At 39.0% G+C, this 19,129-nt stretch overlaps 1 long non-coding RNA gene across 1 annotated transcript; it reads left to right on the top strand.

Annotated features, from left to right (window-relative positions):
* The first annotated feature begins 819 nt into the window (after positions 1–819).
* On the top strand, positions 820–11,988 carry LOC138877083 (uncharacterized). The gene is made up of 3 exons (XR_011402399.1): positions 820–2,592; positions 11,006–11,064; positions 11,747–11,988. It is a non-coding gene; the product is annotated as an uncharacterized lncRNA (long non-coding RNA).
* Positions 11,989–19,129: the final 7,141 nt, after the last annotated feature.

Genomic DNA, 19,129 nt, shown 5'->3' with positions numbered 1-19,129 from the left:
CGGCTCAAACCATTCCATCCAAAATCTACACCACCTACCATATGTTAACACCCAATTTTGTCTCTCCTTTCTTTTATTTTATCTATAAAGGCCTTAATAATAATTTTATTATATTTCAGCCATTTTTATCGCTTATCCCGTAATTATTTGTACCATCATGTTATTTTAAATTTTAATAGCTTTTTATTTCACTCCATTTCGTTACTGTGCATTCCCTATTTATTAAGGGGGCATTTTCTCAAGATTCATATATTCAAGGAGGCATTATTTAATTTATTTCTCATGTTTCCTATATTTTTTTTTCTTTATTTATTTAGCTCTTTGTATTTTTTTTTTATTATGAATTCATTGTAGTGTTTAAGTTGTCTTAGTTTGTAGCACTGCCTAACTAGCCTCACGTCCCGTTTCGGACAGCCAAGACCAATTCACGTTTAACCTATTTTTTTTCTTTTCTCCAATCCCATAAAAATCTCTTTTCATAATCTTTTTATTTATTTATTTATTTATTTATTTATTTTTCATTTAAAATCTTTCTTTCCATATTCTTTTATAATAAATCTCCCTCTCTCAATTTCAAGTATCTCCCTACCAGACTTATTACAAGGAGTAGATTTGGACTGATCTCAAAAATTACTCCCCACAAAATCAGAAAATCTTTATTCCTTTAAACAAATATTTTCTTCCCCAAAATGGAGCTCTCCTTCCATATTACTCCAACGGCTCTCTTCTCCCCCCTCTTAAAATCTCTCCTTTTCCTTTAAATAGGGGGTCTCAAAAAAGAAAAGAGGAGAGTCTATGAATCCTATTCTTTGTTTATCTTACACCATAATAGAGACTTGGTTTTCTGAAACCGTCTAGAAACTTGGAAGTATTGATAATTTTTTAGAGCTTTTCTGGCATTGTGAATTTGCATCCAACGGCATATCGGTATTCAATTAAGAAGTCGTTCTGCTGCCCGTCGATTATTATTCACTCGTAATTTGGTTTTCTGGTCTTCTCTTAATTATTTTGGCACTCCGCAAAAAAGTTTAAATGCCCTGGTATGGACATTAAACCTCAGTATGTGCTTAACTCCATTCATGTATTGAGATTTTTGTGTGCTATCTGTACGAGCCATTTAAGTATATTTAAGCATACTATCAACCGAAAACCATGCCTTAGGATCACCTGTATGTTTGATGAATACTTATTGGTCTTTCACGCCTAACACTCGAATGATTACTGCCATAAAACTCATCCTAATATAGATTTTAATTCAGCACTACAAATTTTCCTTTTAATAAAAGAATCTGTAAAAAAATAATTCTTGATATTTGCTTTATTGGAAGATATGATTTGATTTAAAATTTATGTTTTGCTTGTGAATAATGTTTCATACATTATCACTTAGGAAATCATGCTTTAGGACTAAATCGAGAGCAAATAATTGTCTGCAGTTTCTGATAATCATACGTTGGAGGCTAGTGCTTTAACATTCTGCTACTTGTTGTTTGTTTAAATAGGATCCCATTAAGAGCACAACTTTTATTGTTAGATCCCTCAGAAGTCTTACTACTTCATTTAATTTTAACTTAATAGAATAAGCATACAATAGTAGTAATTTGGTTGAAATGTGTTTATCGGGATTTGTCATATCAACTTGTGCAAATAACGTACTCCCTCCGTTTTTATGTGAACCTGTTTGATCGGGCACAAAGTTTAAGAAAAAATAATTTTTTTTGGAATTTGTGGTCCTAAACAAGTCAAAAAGGGCTCAGAATATTTGTGTGGTTATAAAAGCTTCTCATTAAGGGTATAATTGTAAGTTTAAACTAAATTGTTTCCAAATTTAGAAAGAAATCATTCTTTCTGGAATGAACTAAAAAGGAAATAAGTTTACTGGAACGCAGGGAGTACTATTCTTGTTTAATCCCGTATATGAATTGTACTTCATCTTAGTGTTTTTTCCAGTATATGTGTGATACCTCCCCAAGTTAATCAATAATTTGTGGGAGGTTAAGGACTATAAGGTTAAGTCCTTAAAATTCGGTTTGGGGCCCTGCTTTCAAATTGACTAGCTGGTCTTTGTTTTTTAACTTTTGCTCTTGATAAATTAAATCTTTTGTGCCGAAGAATGTCTATTCACTACGTGAACTTGTTTCTAATTTGGTGCTATGCTTTTCATTTACTTTACCTTACCACGTATTTCTTTAAATGTGCAAAGACTGCTAATTTGCTATGTGCTTAGATCTTGTTCGCGACCTGCTAGTCAAACTACTTGCTTTTATTTACGTGTTATTTTGTTTTTTTACCTCAAATTAAAATCACCACCGAGGTTACCGACATGTGACTGACAATTGTCACAACGTCAGGCCTTTAAGGTGGCGTACATTTTACTAATAATTTTTCTTTTTATATTTGAGCCGGGAATACCGTGGAAATACGCCGAATCAATTTTTCCATGGAGAAGAAGTCTTTCATTTCATGCTCCCTCTTCTTTGACGAACTCAAGAGTTGCAAATATACAGTAAAATAACATTTTATTAGCGAAGGCAAAACGTCAGCAAGCTGATTTTGTTTTCTGTCAATCTTTTATCATACCCCATGGTGGAGGTTAGTTATTTTTATTTGCTATTATTACTTCTACTTGCTTGTTTATCTGCTAATTTGTCACATATATGCACTATTTAATTATTCTAGAAAATTTGCACCTAGAAAGTACTTGTAATCACACGCTAGTTATTTGTTTTATGGTTTAAATATTTAGGTCAAACATATAGTTATTAATAATTTTCATTTAAACAACTAAGATTTCACATATAGTTTACACCTTTAAAAGTTAGCCATTTACTTTAATTAGTTTCTTTCTTTTCCCTCAAGTTTAATTCAATAATACCATATAGTTTAAAATTCGGTCGGGCACTGTTGTGGACCTCGAAGAGTGCCTAACACCTTCTTTTTGAGGTAATCTGAGCCCTTACCCAATCTTTGGTGATGTTGACTAGTCAAAAAGAGTTATCTGCAAATAGGTGCCCTAAAGCACTTTAAAAAATCGTTAGGTGGCGACTTTTCTCTTTTAACACCTTCCTTAAACGAGTTGTCATATTTCGAAGCCTGATTTCGCGAGAAAAAGTGGGCGCGACACCATATAAAGCCTCGTACGGTGCCATCTGAATGCTGGACTGGTAACTATTGTTATAGGCAAACTTCGCCAGTGGCAAGAACCAATCCCAAGGACCTCCAAACTCCATCACACAGATTCTTGAGCATATCCTCAAGAATCTGAATAGTGCGCTCGGACTGTTCGTCCGTCTGGGGATGAAATGCTGTACTCAACTCCACCCGAGTACCTGACTCATGCTGTATGGCCCTCCAAAACCGTGATGTGAACTGAGTACCTCTATCTGAAATGATGGAAACTGGAATACCATGCAGACGAACAATCTCCCGGATATAAATCTCCGCCAAAGAATAGGTAGTACACACATGAATGAAATGCGCGGACTTGGTCAGCCGATCCACAATCACCCAAATGACATCGAACTTCCTCAAAGTCCGTGGGAGCCCAACTACAAAGTCCTTGGTGATCCGTTCCCACTTCCATTCCGGAATCTCTATCTGCTGAAGCAACCCACCCGGTCTCTGGTGCTCGTATTTCACCTGCTGACATTTGAGGCACCGAGCTACAAACCCAACTATATCTTTCTTCATCCGCCTCCATCAATAGTGTTGCCTCAAATCCTAGTACATCCTCGCGGCACCCGAATGAATGGAATACCGTGAACTATGGGCCTCCTCTAAAATCTACTCCCGTAGCCCATCAATATTGGGTACACATACCCGACCCTGCATCCTCAATACCCCGTCATCACTAATAGTCACATCTCTGGCATCACCGTGCAGAACCTTGTCCTCGAGGACGAGAAAATGAGGATCATCATACTGACGCTCCTTGATACGATCAAATAAGGAAGACCGAGAGACCATGCAAGCTAGAACCCGACTGGGCTCCGAAAGATCCAATCTCACAAACTAGCTGGTTAAGGCCTGAACATCCATCACCATGGGCCTCTCCGCTGCTGGTAGATAAGCCAAACTCCCCAAACTCTCTGTCCGGTGACTCAAAGCATCGACTACCACATTGGCTTTCCCCGGGTGATACAAAATAGTGATATCATAGTCCTTCAGCAGCTCTAACCACCTCCTATGATGCAAATTAAGATCCTTCTGCTTGAATATATGCTACAAACTTCGGTGATCAGTATAAATCTCACAAGGCACACTGTACAAATAATGACGCCAAATCTTCAAAGCGTGAACAATAGCAGCTAACTCGAGATCATGGATAGGATAATTCTTCTCATGCACCTTCAATTGTCTGGACTCGTAGGCAATCACCATACTGTCCTGCATCAATACCACTCTAAGGCCAATCCTCGAGGCATCACAATAGACAATATAAGACCCCAAACCCATAGGCAGTATCAAAATTGGGGCTGTAGTCAAAGTTGTCTTGATCTTCTAAAAGCTCGCCTCACACTCTTCCGTCCACTAGAACGGAGCATCCTTCTGGGTCAGCCTGGTCATAGGGGCTGCAATAGATGAAAACCCCTCAACAAATCGACGGTAATAACCCGCCAAGCCAAGAAAACTGCAGATCTCTGTAGCTGAGGATGGTCTGGGCCAACTCTGCACTGCTTCCACTTTCTTCAGATCCACCTGAATACCCTCACTCGATACCACGTGGCCTAAGAATGCCACAGAATCTAACCAAAACTCATATTTCGAGAACTTTGCATATAACTTCTTTTCCCTCAAAGTCTGAAGCACTGTCCTCAGGTGCTGCTCATGATCTTCCCAGCTCCGGGAGTATACCGGAATATCATCAATAAAGACAATGACGAACGAATCAAGATAAGGCCGGAACACACTGTGCATCAAATGCATGAAGGCTGCTGGGGCATTGGTCAGCCCAAATGACGTAACAAGGAACTCGTAATGAACATACCGAGTCTTGAAAGCAATCTTCGAGATATCTGGCTCCCGAATCTTCAACTGATGGTAACTTGATCCAAGTCAATCTTAGAAAACACTCGTACACCTTGTAGCTGGTCAAACAAATCATCAATACGGGGCAAAGGATAACGGTTCTTCAGTGTAACTTTGTTTAACTGGCGATAATCAATGCACATACGCATAGAACCATCCTTTTTCTTCACAAACAAAATAGGAGCACCCCAAGGTGATATACTGGGCCGAATAAAACCCTTATCAAGCAATTCCTATAATTGATCCTTCAACCCCTTTAACTCAGGAGGGGCCATACGATACGGAGGAATAGAAATGGGTTGAGTGCCCGACAAAAAATCAATGCCAAAATCAATCTCTATCGGGCGGCATGCCCGGAAGGTCAGCAGGAAACACATTAGAAAAATCCCGTACTACTGGGACTGAATCAACTATAGGGGTCAATACTGACATCTCTCACATAAGCTAGATACGTGTCACACCCCTTCTCAACCATACGCTGAGCCTTAAGGAATGAAATAACTCTATTAGAAGTATGATCTAAGGTACCCCTCCACTCTACGTGCGGTACACCTGGCATAGCCAACGTCACAGTTTTGGCGTGACAATCAAAAATAGCATAATGGGGCGACAACCAGTCCATGCCCAAGATAACATTAAAATCTACCATGTCGAGCAATAATAAATCGACTCTGGTCTCAAAACCACTAAGAGCAACTATACACGACCGATAAATGTGGTCCACAACGAGAAAATCTCCCACATGAGTAGAAACATAAACAGAGGAACTAAAAGAATCCTGAGATACACCCAATTGCGGGGCAAAATAAGAAGACACATAAGAATAGGTGGAGCCTGGATCGAATAAAATCGATGCATCTCTATGACAAACTAGGACAATACCTGTGATGACAGAATCAGAGGTGATAGCCTTGGTACAGGCAAGAAGGGCATAATATCTGGCCTGGCCTCCCCCTCTAGGGCGACCTCTACCTCCCCGATCTCCACCTCTAGCTGGCTGAGCAGGTTGGGTAGCAACTAGTGCTGTAACCATAGCCCGAGAACTTTGCGAGGCACTCTGTGGCTGAGAAGTCTGTAGAGGTGCACCCCTCATAAGTCTGGGGAAATCCCTCACCATATGATGTGTGTCACTACTCTCAAAATAAGCTCTAGGAGGATGTGGCGGTTGTGACTGGCTCAGTCCAGGCCTGCTGGATTGACCACTGAAAGCACCCCGCGCAAGAGGCGCACTAGACACTGGAGGTGCATAATAAGGCTCCTAGGGCCTAAGAGGAGCTGAAATACCACTGGCTGCTGGAAGAGCTGAATGGACGAGGCGACTCATATAACCCCTACCACGAAGACCTGCAGCTGGGGCACGAGCACCAAAATAATGGCCCGACTCTTGAGACCTCTTGGCCTCCCTCTCCTCTCTGTCCCAAGCATACATACCCTCTATCCTCCTAGCAATGCTCACCACCTGGTGATAAGAAATATCTATATCTAACTCACGAGTCAGGGAAGCTGCCTCATCCGGACTGTCTAACTCATAAGTACGCCACCACTCATAGGCGGCAACTCGAAGTTGGAAAGTAGTGAAGGAAACCCCGCTCGATCCTGATATACCCATGGTACGGAGGATACGGTAGCACTCATCTAGAAATCCCAGAGCATCATCTGATGCTAGACCACTGAATACAGGAGATATGTACTTCTTGAACCTCTCAAGCCTCAATTGCTCATTCTCGAAAGCTGCTGCCCTATCCTTGGGCTGATCTGGGACTGCAGGCTGTACAAGAATAATCTCTGGGACCTGATCAACATGCACGCACTGCTCAGGAGTGTGGGCGGCAAGAGTCTATGCTCCTCCCCCAGCCTGTGATATAGCTGTAGCAAGGGAAAAAACCCTACCTGAGCCAGAGTGGTGTACATGCTCATAAACTGTGCAAGAGTCTCCTGGAGAGCTGGAGTAGTAGTAGGAGTAGGCGTATCAGGTGCTTGGACTCCAGCTGGAACTGCTGGTGGCACCTCGGTGGCAGCTCACGCGGGTACTCTAGCTATACCACGTGGTGTCCTCAGCCTCTACCCCGGCCCCGACCTCTGACGACTCTAGTGGGGGGCGAGGGTGCCTGATCATCTCTGGTAGCACGTGTCCTCACCATCTGTGAGAGAATAGAAGACAAAAGTTTAGAATTGTGGTATTAAAAATCTCGTACGACAAGGAAATCAAATGAAGTGGAATTTTCCTAACAGTTACATTGCGTAAAAACGTCTCCGTACCGATCTGTGAGACTCTAATAAACCGGCTTGTGATTCATGACTCCTATGAACCTAGAGCTCTGATACCAACTTGTCACGACCCCAGTTCTCCCTCCGTGAACTATCGTGACAACACCTAGTCTCTACGACTAGGTAAGCCTAACAATTGCGGAAAAAGGAAAAAAAACAACAGATAAAACAAATAAAAACTGCGGAATTAGTATAGTGAAGGTTTAAAGATGCCGCACATACAATATAATCTCTCAAATTGAACAACTCCCCAAAACCCGGAATCTCATGAAATCATAAGCTGTTGAATAACTACAAGTGTCTAACTCCAGAATGCCAAACAAAAGTAAATATAGAAGGGCTAATACTATAAGAGAGAATGGAAAGGGACTCATCGGTCTGCGGACGCGGCAGATATAACTCGAAGACTCTGGAGAATTGCCTCGCCTCAAGGGTAGTAGGACTGAGTTAAAGTACTTGGATTTGCACATGAAAATCATGTGCAGAAAGGGCATGGGTACACCACAGTGGTACTCAGTAAGTGCCAAGCCTAACCTCGGTCGAGTAGTGACGAGGAAGGTTAGGGCCCTACTTATTATAGCTGAAAAACAAGGTAAAACAGCATAGAATACAACAATATAATTAAATGCTAACAATATGAAATAACACAAGATAAGAAGAATAATAACAACTATAACAGAGATAAAATAATCATAGAAGGAATATAACTCAACATAGAGATAACAACCGGGGATCTCCCAGGATACCGTCCTGTAGTCCCCAAATGTAAATATCCACTGGATCTCCCGGGTGCCATCCCGTAGTCCAACTCATAGTGCGCGGGGATCTACCAGAATCCGTAGTCCCAAATGTAAATACCAGTATAGGGGGAATGTACCGGGTGCAGTCCCGTAGTTCTAATATAAATGTGTAGGGGGATCCACCGAAATACAAATCTGTAGTCCCAAAGTAAACAGGCAGGGGGATCTCCTGGGATACCATCCCGTAGTCCCAAAATAAACACACAACAACAACACGAAGAATACTCAATTCTATTCAAATTTCATACCAAGGTAAAATAGGTATTTCTAACAACATATAATCCAAATAAGGCAGTTTGAGCAAGTAAAGCAATTAAGTTAATTAGACATGCTTCCCTAAGCTAACAGCAGGCTTAAATTGCAAGTAGTAAAAACAGGAAAGGAAACACAATTATATTTACTTAATGAAAACAGAATTTTCAATGATTAGCACAAGTACGCACTCGTCATCTCACGTACATGCCATTTCAAATATCAACAATACCAAATCCTAAGGGGAGTTCCCCCACACAAGGTTAGGCAAGCTACTTACCTCGAACCAGCTCAAAATCAACCCGAAACCACGCTCTTGCCACGAGTAATCGACTCCAAATGGCCCAGATATATTCAATTCAATTGCATAATGTAAATATAACTTCAAGTAACTAATTCCACTAATTAATTCTAAGCAAATACGCGAAAATAGGAAAAATGACCAAAACGTCCCCCGGGACCATGTCTCGGAATCGGGTAAAATTTACAAATTCGGAATCCTCACACTCTCACGAGTTCATATATATAGAAGTTACTCCAATCCGACATCAAAATCTTGATCAAAATTCCAAAATTATGCCTAAGAACGTTTCCCAAATTTTCTCCAAACTTTCACCCCAAATTCGAATTCAAAGGATGAATTTAAGCATAGATTCGTGGAAATTAATGCAAATCGAGTAAGAATTACTTACCCAAAAAAACCCATTTGAAAATCTCTCTGAAAATCGCCAACCCCGAGCTGCCAAATCATTTTTTCAAGTTTTGAGACTAAACCCTCGTTCTGCCCCTTTTCTGAATAGTGGAACCGCATCTGCAGCTCTGGGACCGTACCTACGGTCCCGCTTCTGCTGAACTCAAGTCGCATCTGCGACATTTCATTAAACTCCCATTTCCGCTTCAGCGACTCACTTACTGCACCTGCGGTCCTGCAGGTGCGTCCAACCCCTCGCACCTGCGGCTTCTGGAGCCTAGGCTAATCCCACTTCTGCGGCGTTGTACCTGCGGTCCCATTCACGCAGGTGCGATTATAACAGGTTCAGCCAACATCAAATTTCTCCTAAGTCCAATTCAACTTCCGTTAAGCACCCGAAACTCACCCGAGGCCCCCGGGACCTCAAACAAACATGCCAACCAATCCTAAAACAACATTCAAACTTGTTCCAATCTTCAGAATGCTCAAGACAACATCAAAAAACTAATTTAACATCGGACTCAAGACTAAGAACTCCAAAAACTCTAAAATTACGCTTTTGATCAAAAAGTCTATCAAACCTCGTTCGAATGACCTGAAATTTTGCACACACATCACATTCAATACTACGGAGCTACTCCAACTTCCGGAATTCCATTCCGACTCCGATATCAAAATCTCACTATCGAACCGAAAACTTTAAAAATTCAACTTTCGGCATTCCAAGCCTAAATAAGCTACGGACCTTCAAAACACAATTCGAACACGCCCCTAAGCCCGAAATCACCCAACAGAACTAACAGAATCGACGGAATCCCATTCCGAGGCCCTTTTTATACTGCTCCAACTACGGTCCAAATTCTAAAGCTTAATCTCTCTTTTAGGGAGTAAGTGTCCCAAAACTCTCTGAAACTCCAAATAAATCCTCCCGGCAACTCACAATAGCACAAAAAAACACAAGGAATTCAGTTAATAGGGGATCGGGATATAAATTCTTAAAACGACCGGCCGGATCATTACATCTAGATGCCTTATAGTAAGTTTCCTGTTCTTCTTGTTGTTGCTGATTTTTGGGTGGTTCCAGCTCGTGTGGAAGGTTATTTTAAGTGGTTTAAGTTCTGTAAAATAATATCCCAAGATTTTTATATCAACCCTAGGTTATTTCAAGTCTTGCAAATGGATTACACCATATTTTAACATCAAATAGTGAAAACAACACCTCTTTGAGGTTGTGTTGTCATTGAGGATAGTTGTGGGCTATGTTTAGCTGAAATCTCAAGTTGTTGCTACTGGCTAAGGTGAGTATAACATCCTACTAATTGTGATTAATCTTGCTTGTATATTGGTTAAGTTGTTAAGATGATAAACTACAAGATACTACTTGGATTAGCTTAAGTCACTTCTATGGTGTTGTATTGCCATTGAGGGCTGTTATAAGCAAAATATAACTTGGATTTTGACTTGAAGTTACTGTAGGAGGTATGTTTATTGTGTTGGTTCATGTGCTTAAGGTTATATTGATGTTGATTAAGTTAAATGGATGGACTAGACATGAACTAGTAAATAAAGTTGCTAATTGAAGATAGTTGGAGTTGTGGATTGTTTCCTTTGTCATAAATATGTGGTATAAGGATGGAATCATTGATGAATAACTTCATTATCATGTTAATAATACTGTTAAGTTGAAGTAAAAAGTCTATAAGGGGTGATAAAGGGTATATAGATTCAAATCGGAGCTTGCCGCTCGTCGTGAAGTAGTTATGACTTGTTGTTGTTATATGATGTCTTGTTATTGATAATTATGTATTGATGGATTGCTCTGGTCATTGTTGTTGGTATATGGTATTGGAGGAGTCTCTTGCTACCCGGGAGATGCTGTCCAAATTTGCATAAATGAGCTATTAGTTTAAGTTGGGGACTTAGCCTTTACTCAATACTGATTTTGAATCTCCTTATGCTATGGTAGATTGAGTTCAGTTGTTTGAAGAATTGCTTAGAAGGTATTAAGGACTCAATGGAGTTAAGGTATGTTAAGGCACTTCCTTATTTCTTTTGGCATGATCTAATGTGAAATGAACGTCAAACAATACGCTATTTCATAACGAATCTACTCCTAGCAACTAAGGTTGTCCATGTTATTATTTTCTTATAAAGTTATTCTAAGCATGTATGTGTATGATGCTTGAATTCTATTGAGGTTTATACTGATTGTATGATGTCCATAATGTTAATAGAAGGTGAAACGACCATACGCCACTCCAAAAGATTTAGAACGTGATTCCATGAGTCCAACATGCATTATATATGTATCTACTTTACTCTACTAAGCTGTGCTATAGTCGGCCGGGTACGACACCTATTGTACAACTACTTATCAGTTGGGTTTTACCGAGCTCCACATGGTCGGGTACGATTCTACCGAGCCTTATGATGGCCGGGTACGTTTTTACTGAGTCCTCTTTGAGGCTAGGTATGGTATGATGATGATGATGCCCAAAGAGGCGTATGTTTTAGAAAGCTTATATATATATATATATCATGCATTTCATGTTAGTAGCCCTCAGAGGCACTCAGATGATACATGTTGTATCTCTTTTATCTCTCTTTACATTACCGTTCTTATTTATGCTTTCTTGCCTTGCATACTCGGTACTTTATTCATACTGACGTCCCTTTTGTCTGAGTACGCTGCGTTTCATGCCTGCAGGTCCCGATAGATAGGTTGACAGTCATCCTAGTAGGCTATTAGCTCAACAGAAGGTATTGGTGTTGGAAGTTGCCTATTTGGTCAGTATGATTTGGACATGTCTTGATTAGTATGGCGGGGCCCTGTCCCGACCTTTATGATATGTATGTACTCTTAGAGGCTTATAGATAGATGTCATGTATATGAAATATTGTATGGCCTTATCGACCTATGTTCAATGTACAAGAGTTCATTTTGGTCTTATAGGACCGTATGTCACATGTATAAGTTTCTACATCATATTGGGTCGTCCTATGTCTAGTATTCCTTTATGTTTTATTTTTGTTATCTCATGACAGCCCTTTTGGATCATTTACCCATAATAGTATGATAAGAAATGATAAGTTTCGTTGGTACTCGGTTGATTAAGGTCTGGGTGTCCGTCGTGGCCCTTCGGTTTGGGTCGTGACAGAAGAGGTATCAGAGCAGTTCTGTCCTAGGGATTCTACAAGTCGTGTCTAGTAGAGTCTTGTTTATGGGTGTGTTGTGCACCACACTTATAAGCAGGAGCCCTAAAGCATGAATATCTATCCATCCATATGGTAAAAATCAATAAGAGAATGAGAAGTTAGATACAAGATTCAACAAGTAAAAGAAGCAAGGTGAAGAAGGGTATGAGGTACCCAGTTAACAAAAATTATCAGTATTTACAGTTCAGGCAGAGAAATATAAGCATTTTGAGTTATCTTCAACAGTAACAGGGTAATGTACAATTGGCCAGACCCATCTTAGTTATGCCCTATCGGAGTTGATAGATATTAAGAGAAGGATGGGATATCAGGATCAAGATGGGGTTAGAGTAACCCAAAATTATGGATGTATTGTTATCATTAGCTCACATTTCCGAAGGATATTGCAAACCTGGTAATAGTTCTCCTTGTGAGACACCTAGATGGTGCACTCTAGAATAGTACAGTCAGATATGAAAATTGGAATGTTCAAAAGATTCAGAAGATAGGCACTGGAATCCTAGAAGGGATAAATTACCTTAGTATGATTCCCACCCCTAGTAAAAAAAAACAAAGAGAGAGAAAGTTAGGTGTCCTGAAGAGCCAATGAGATGAAGCAAGGGGAACTAAAAGTGAAAGAACGTTTTGTTGATGTTTTCAGAATAAAGTGATAGATTGAAATATTAGTCGGAGACCTAAATAAAGTGATATAAGTAAGATGTGATAAATGGGTGATAACGGTAAATCACAATATGACAGGATGACAAAGTCTACAGTCAAGTGAAGGCAAAGACAAAAGGAGACATGCCTTGAAACTATAAACGAGTATAAGCCATAAAGTCATATCCTCATTTTGAGAAATAAGTTGGTAACCCGAATGTGATTACCAAAAGGCTAAGTTAGACCCCCGAAATAATAAAAATCAATATGGGCTGGAGAACAAGATAAACTGAACATGAATTAGGGGTCGAAGGAATTGGTAATAGTCGGCATCGTGAGAATTTCAGAGATCGTGTTCCAACAATAATAGAATGGACAACAGAAGAATTACCTTTACAGGTCATTAAGTAAGGGGATTCCCTAAAGCGAGCAATGTGAGCAAAGTTAAGCTTAAGGGACTAAGTGTGCCAGTTACACTAGGTGTAACCTTCGTGCATAAGAAATTCAGTTATCCCTGGTACAGAAGGGTTACCATAAAGCGAGTAAGGGTCATTGATGATGTGAAAAGACACCAAAAATGAAGGGGTAAAACATCTGTAGGTATATCTTCGTAGCACTAAGTCTTAGTACTCTTCTAAAGGGGGGAAGATGGTGTGATATGGTATTAAGTCGGAGTTATTAGTTTAGGTAACTATGGAATAATAAAGGAAGAATGTGGTAGAAAGGCAAAAGAAATGAGATTTAATTTATTTAGACCCTACAGATTTGTTAGGACTCCAGAACATTATGCAAGCACGCCGCCGGGAATAGGCAGTAAGGGTTCCCACACCAGATGTTATTGATAAATAATTGCGAATGAACACTTGATACATAAGGAGACCGTATGAGTGGTAAGTTAAGACAAAGAAAATAATCCAAGAGAGATTACGCGGAATATAGATATGGCAATGGACCAACAAGTAGTTAGTAGTTGATTCGGGAAGAGCCTAGTTATGGCTAGACAAGAGGATACAGACAAATCATGTAGATTGTGCAAGGTAAACATAGTGCACCCCAACATGGGAATTTAATCTCACAGATATAATGACATCGTGATACTTGAGAAATATTTGGATAGGATTTGGGGTAGTTAAAAGTACCATATAAGTGTTAAGGAGATAAAAGAAACAGGGAGATAGCCAAAATTTCAGTTTAGAAGTAACCCTACAAGCACAAGGGTGCGGAGGTAGGTAACTAAGGATAATTATAGGCAAGTAAGAACATCAAAAATTCCTTCCGGTATAGTAATATAACAAGCTCGCAACTTTACAAAAGCCAGAAGGACTCCTTAAGTACTACAAAGAAAGACTAGCTAAGGAAAAAGGAAGAAGGCTTCAACCTAAGCATAGCAACTTGAAGAAGAAATGGTCTTGTAACAATAGTCTCACTACAATATTGTATGCACTCCATAAGAAAGTGGTACCTATCGTGGCTAATGAACGGGAAGCAAAAATCAAAAGCAGATATTTGAGATCACGAGTTACAGGAAATTCCAGTATTTGCGGGCACTAAGATAAGCCAATCATTCATGCAGCAAGTGGCAGAATGACCAGAAAAAGTAATTGCCTATGTTTAAAGGCAACTGAGAACGCATGAAAGGAAATCTATGGTGCTAGCAAGTTAAAGGAAGGTTGCGAATAGTATAAATAGATATATGTAGGTTGCAAGCTAAAGTATCATAGAGTGACAAGGTTTTAGGTATATAGGAGTAAGGATAAGAAAAGACAAGTGAGAAGGCGACACGAATAGGTAAGTCCTCGGGATTAAACCCATCAAAACAAGAGAGCTGATGGCTTCCAAAGTTATTAAAAGCTCAGTACAACCTGAATGAACTCAGAGGAGTCTAAGACTAGGTGCATTTAGAAGATATGGAATGTTGCCTGGTAGTATAATAAGGGTGTAATTGTGATAGATAAAGTGGATGATGTTTAGGCCTTTGATTGAGTAATGATTTAACGAGAAAGGGATTTTATGAATTGCACAAGACTAGAATACCCCCATAAGATGGAACAAATTGGGATGCTATGAAATACAGTTATTGAAGTATAGTATTGTCCCTAGGTGGATTAGGAAAGCCACTTTAGATGTTCTCCGATGACACGTGAGCCCTAGTGATAATGTTTTACGTAAGAGGTTTCAAGTTATCAGTGGGGATTGATCAACATTAAGGTAAATCAATAATAGACGGATAAAAGTTCCAAAGTATGAGAGGAGATTATGATTCCATTCTTTAGATGAATAGTAATAAGGAAGCATAAAATGACTTAGATTTATACATATAGGATAAGCAGTGAGAGAGTAACCTGGAGTTGGGTGGCAGACCTCGATAATAATTAACCGAAGTAAGAGTTATGGTATAGTATGAACTACCTAGTTGTGGTAAAGCCATAAGCATAGATAACTGAGGCTATGAAACAAGATATAGCAAAAGTCGTAAGTTCGACAAAGTACCGAGCGAAGAACTTTACTACCCCTATAGATGCCCAGAGGGACAAATTGTCATAGTACTATATATGTTCACAAGGTGAGGCCTAGATATTGGCTAAAAGTTGGGGGAAAAGGAGAGAAGAGTCGCATAGGCGCACATGCAAGGTCAAAATCGTACAGGTTGCATGAAAGAAGGTAGAAATAGTTACGAGATTGGAGGAATTTCGACCAGAAGTCGTAGTGTGAAAAAGAGGCCTAAAGGGGGGAATGCCTAGCCTTTGGATTTATTCGCCAAATAGCTCCCTAGATGGAAAAGACAATACAAAAGTATTCATAAGAGCTATTTCTTGAGAGACGGGTAAGTGCATCAGTCAACATTCGAGGACGAATGTTCCAAAGGGGGGGATGATGTTACACCCTATGTTTTTGTACATGTGAGTACGTCATAAGTCAATTGATATAAGCTCAAAAATAAGATTATATTTGGAAGCATATAAAGTAAGTTAATAATATTACCTGGGGTTAAAAATATTTAAGATCATGAATAACGAGTACCAAGAGGGTTGGAAATCTTAGAAGCTAAACCAATTGAAGAAAATAAGTTTCGTCGAAAGTCGGCAAGTTTAGAATGTTATAACATGTACCTTAGGGTGATACTATGTTCCTAATATGATAAGGAGGTTATGATATGAGTTCTTTTAGTCATATGATAGTCATGTGATACATTTTGAAGTCAAGCAAGCTGTGGAACAAAAGTTGGCAAAAGTTATCACAAGTTACATTCATAATGTGCTGAAAATTAGGTCAAATGTGACCGAGATTTTCTCCCAATATACTTGGAATTAATGGGTTATATACCTACAAAATTGAAGATATACATTTCTAGTTTCTAACTCATTAAACCATTTTTCAATATGATATCGAAGTAAAGAGATATTCGCGTTTTCGTGAGACTGCGCCAAGCAGCTCCCTATGGGACCCACATAGGCGGTTTAGATATATGGATATATATAAGAAGCCTCAACCTAGTTTTAACTCATGATTTTACAGTATATTCAGATCCTAGACACCTAAAAACACTCTCTCAAGGTTCTCTCATGATCCAAGACCCAAACAAAGGGCAAACAACACAAATCAAGTGTCAGAACTCCCGTCGCGCTAGTAAGTTTCTTGTTCATTTTTGCTGATTTTGGGTGGTTCTAGCTCGTGTGGGAGGTTGTTTTAAGTGGTTTAAGTTCTGTAAAGTACTCTCCCAAGGTTTTCATATCAACCCTAGGTTATTTCAAGTCTTGCAAATGGATTACACCATATTTCAACATCAAATAGTGAAGAACAACACCTCTTTGAGGTTGTGTTGTCATTGAGGATAGTTGTAGGCTGTGTTTGGATGAAATCTCAAGTTGTTGCTACTGGCTAAGGTGAGTATAACATCCTACTAATTTTGATTAAGCTTGCTTATATGTTATTTAATTTGTTAGGATGATAAATTACAAGATACTACTTGGATTAGCTTAAGTCACTTCTATGGTGTTGTATTGCCATTGAGGGCTGTTGTAAGCAAAATATAACTTGGATTTTGACTTGAAGTTACTATAGGAGGTATGTGTATTGTATTGGTTCATGTTCTTAAGGTTATATTGATGTTGATTAAGTTAAATGGATGGACTAGACATGAACTAGTAAATAAAGTTGCTAATTGAAGATAGTTGGAGTTGTGGATTGTTTCCTTTGTCATAAATATGTGGTATAAGGATGGAATCATTGATGAATGACTTCATTATCATGTTAATGATACTGTTAAGTAGAAGTAAGAAGTCTATAAGGGCTGATAAAGGGTATACAGATTCAAATCGGAGCTTGCCGCTCGTCGTGAAGTAGTTGTGACTTGTTGTTATATGGTGTCTTCTTATTGATAATTATGTATTGACGGATTGCTCTGGTCATTATTGTTGGTATATGGTATTGGAGGAGGCTCTTGCTACATGGAAGATGCTGTCCAAATTTACATAAATGAGCCACTAGTTTAAGTTGGTGACTTAGTCTTAACACTAATTTTGAATCTCATTATGCTATGGTAGATTGAGTTGAGTTATTTAAAGAATTGCTTGGAAGGTATTAAAGACTCAATGGAGTTAAGGTATGTTAAATCAGTTCCTTATTTCTTTTGGCATGATCTAATGTGAAATGCACGTCAAACGATATGCTATTTCATAACAAATCTACTCCTAGAACCTAAGGTTGTCCATGTTGTTCTTTCCTTATAAAGTTATTCTAAGCATGCATGTATGATGCTTGAATTCTATTGAGGTTCATACTAATGGTATGATGTCCATAATATTAATAGAAGGTGCAACGACCATACGTTACTCCGAAAGGTTTAGAACATGATTCCATGAGTCCAGCATGCATTTTATATGTATTTACTTTACTCTACCGATCTGCACTATAGTCGGCCGAGTACGGAACCTATTGTGCAACCACTGATCAGTTGGGTTTTACCGATCTCCATGTGGCCAGGTACGATTCTACTGAGCCTTATGATGGCTGGGTACGTTTAGTCCTCTTTGAGGCCGGGTACGATATGATGATGATGATGTCCAAAGAGGCGTATGTTTTTGAAAGCTTATGTATATATATGTATCATGAATTTCATGTCAGTAGCCCTCAGAGGCCATCAGATGCTACATGTTGTATCTCCTTTATCTCTCTTTACATTACCATTCTTATTTATTCTTTCTTGCCTTACATACTCGGTACTCTACTCGTACTGACGTCCCTTTTACCTGGGGGCACTACGTTTCATGCCCGCAGGTCCCGATAGATAGGTTGACAGTCATCCTAGTAGGCTATCAGCTCAGCGGAAGGTATTGATGCACTCCACTTACTCCGGAGTTGTCTATTTGGTCAGTATGATTTGGACATGTATTGATTGGTATGGCGGGGCCCTGTCCCAACCTTTATGATGTGTATTTACTCTTAGAGGCTTGTAGACAGATGTCATATATATGAAATATTATATGGCCTTATCGGCCTATGTTTAGTGTACGAGAGTTCATTTTGGTCTTATAGGACCGTATGTCACATGTATAAGTTTCTACATATTGGGTCATCCTATGTCTAGTATTCCTTTATGTTTTATTCTAGTTATCTCATGGTAACCCTTTTGGCCCATTTACCCATAATAGTATGATAATAAATGATAAGTTACGTTAGTACTCGGTTGAGTAAGGTACCAGGTGTCCATCATTGCCCTTCGGTTTGGGTCGTGACACAAAGACTTGAAAAAGAATTGCCTAATAGTTCCTAACATGGTTAAAAAAACAAAATCTTGGATACTTAGAAGGATTTAAGAAGAGTCCTAATATTTAGTATCTTGTACATAGTTAAAATAAGGAAGTATTTATAAATAAACTTTTAGTTGATTTCAAATTCCAAAATTTTAGGGAAATAACTAAATGACTATTTTGTCTAGTATGAACTCTATTTTTAGAGGGTAAAAAATACGAACGACATTTCGCTAATTGCTTTACCAAACTTTTAGGGGTCATTTAGTAGGAGGTATACAATAGTGCTGAATAAGGTGTATTATTAATGCTGATATTAGTAATGCTAAGATTAGTTATGCTTGGTTTGGTGTATTAAGCATTGTATAATATCTAAAAAAAATAGTTGTCTACAAAAACACCATCCACTTATTTAACTTTGTACACTATTTTTATTGCAACAGTTTTTGATTAACCTTCACATTCTTTACTCTCTCTAAAGGCAA

This window comes from Nicotiana sylvestris, chromosome 9, assembly GCF_000393655.2.
Source record: "Nicotiana sylvestris chromosome 9, ASM39365v2, whole genome shotgun sequence".
Taxonomy (NCBI): Eukaryota; Viridiplantae; Streptophyta; class Magnoliopsida; order Solanales; family Solanaceae; genus Nicotiana; species Nicotiana sylvestris.
This window is presented reverse-complemented; position numbering and strand designations above follow the sequence as displayed.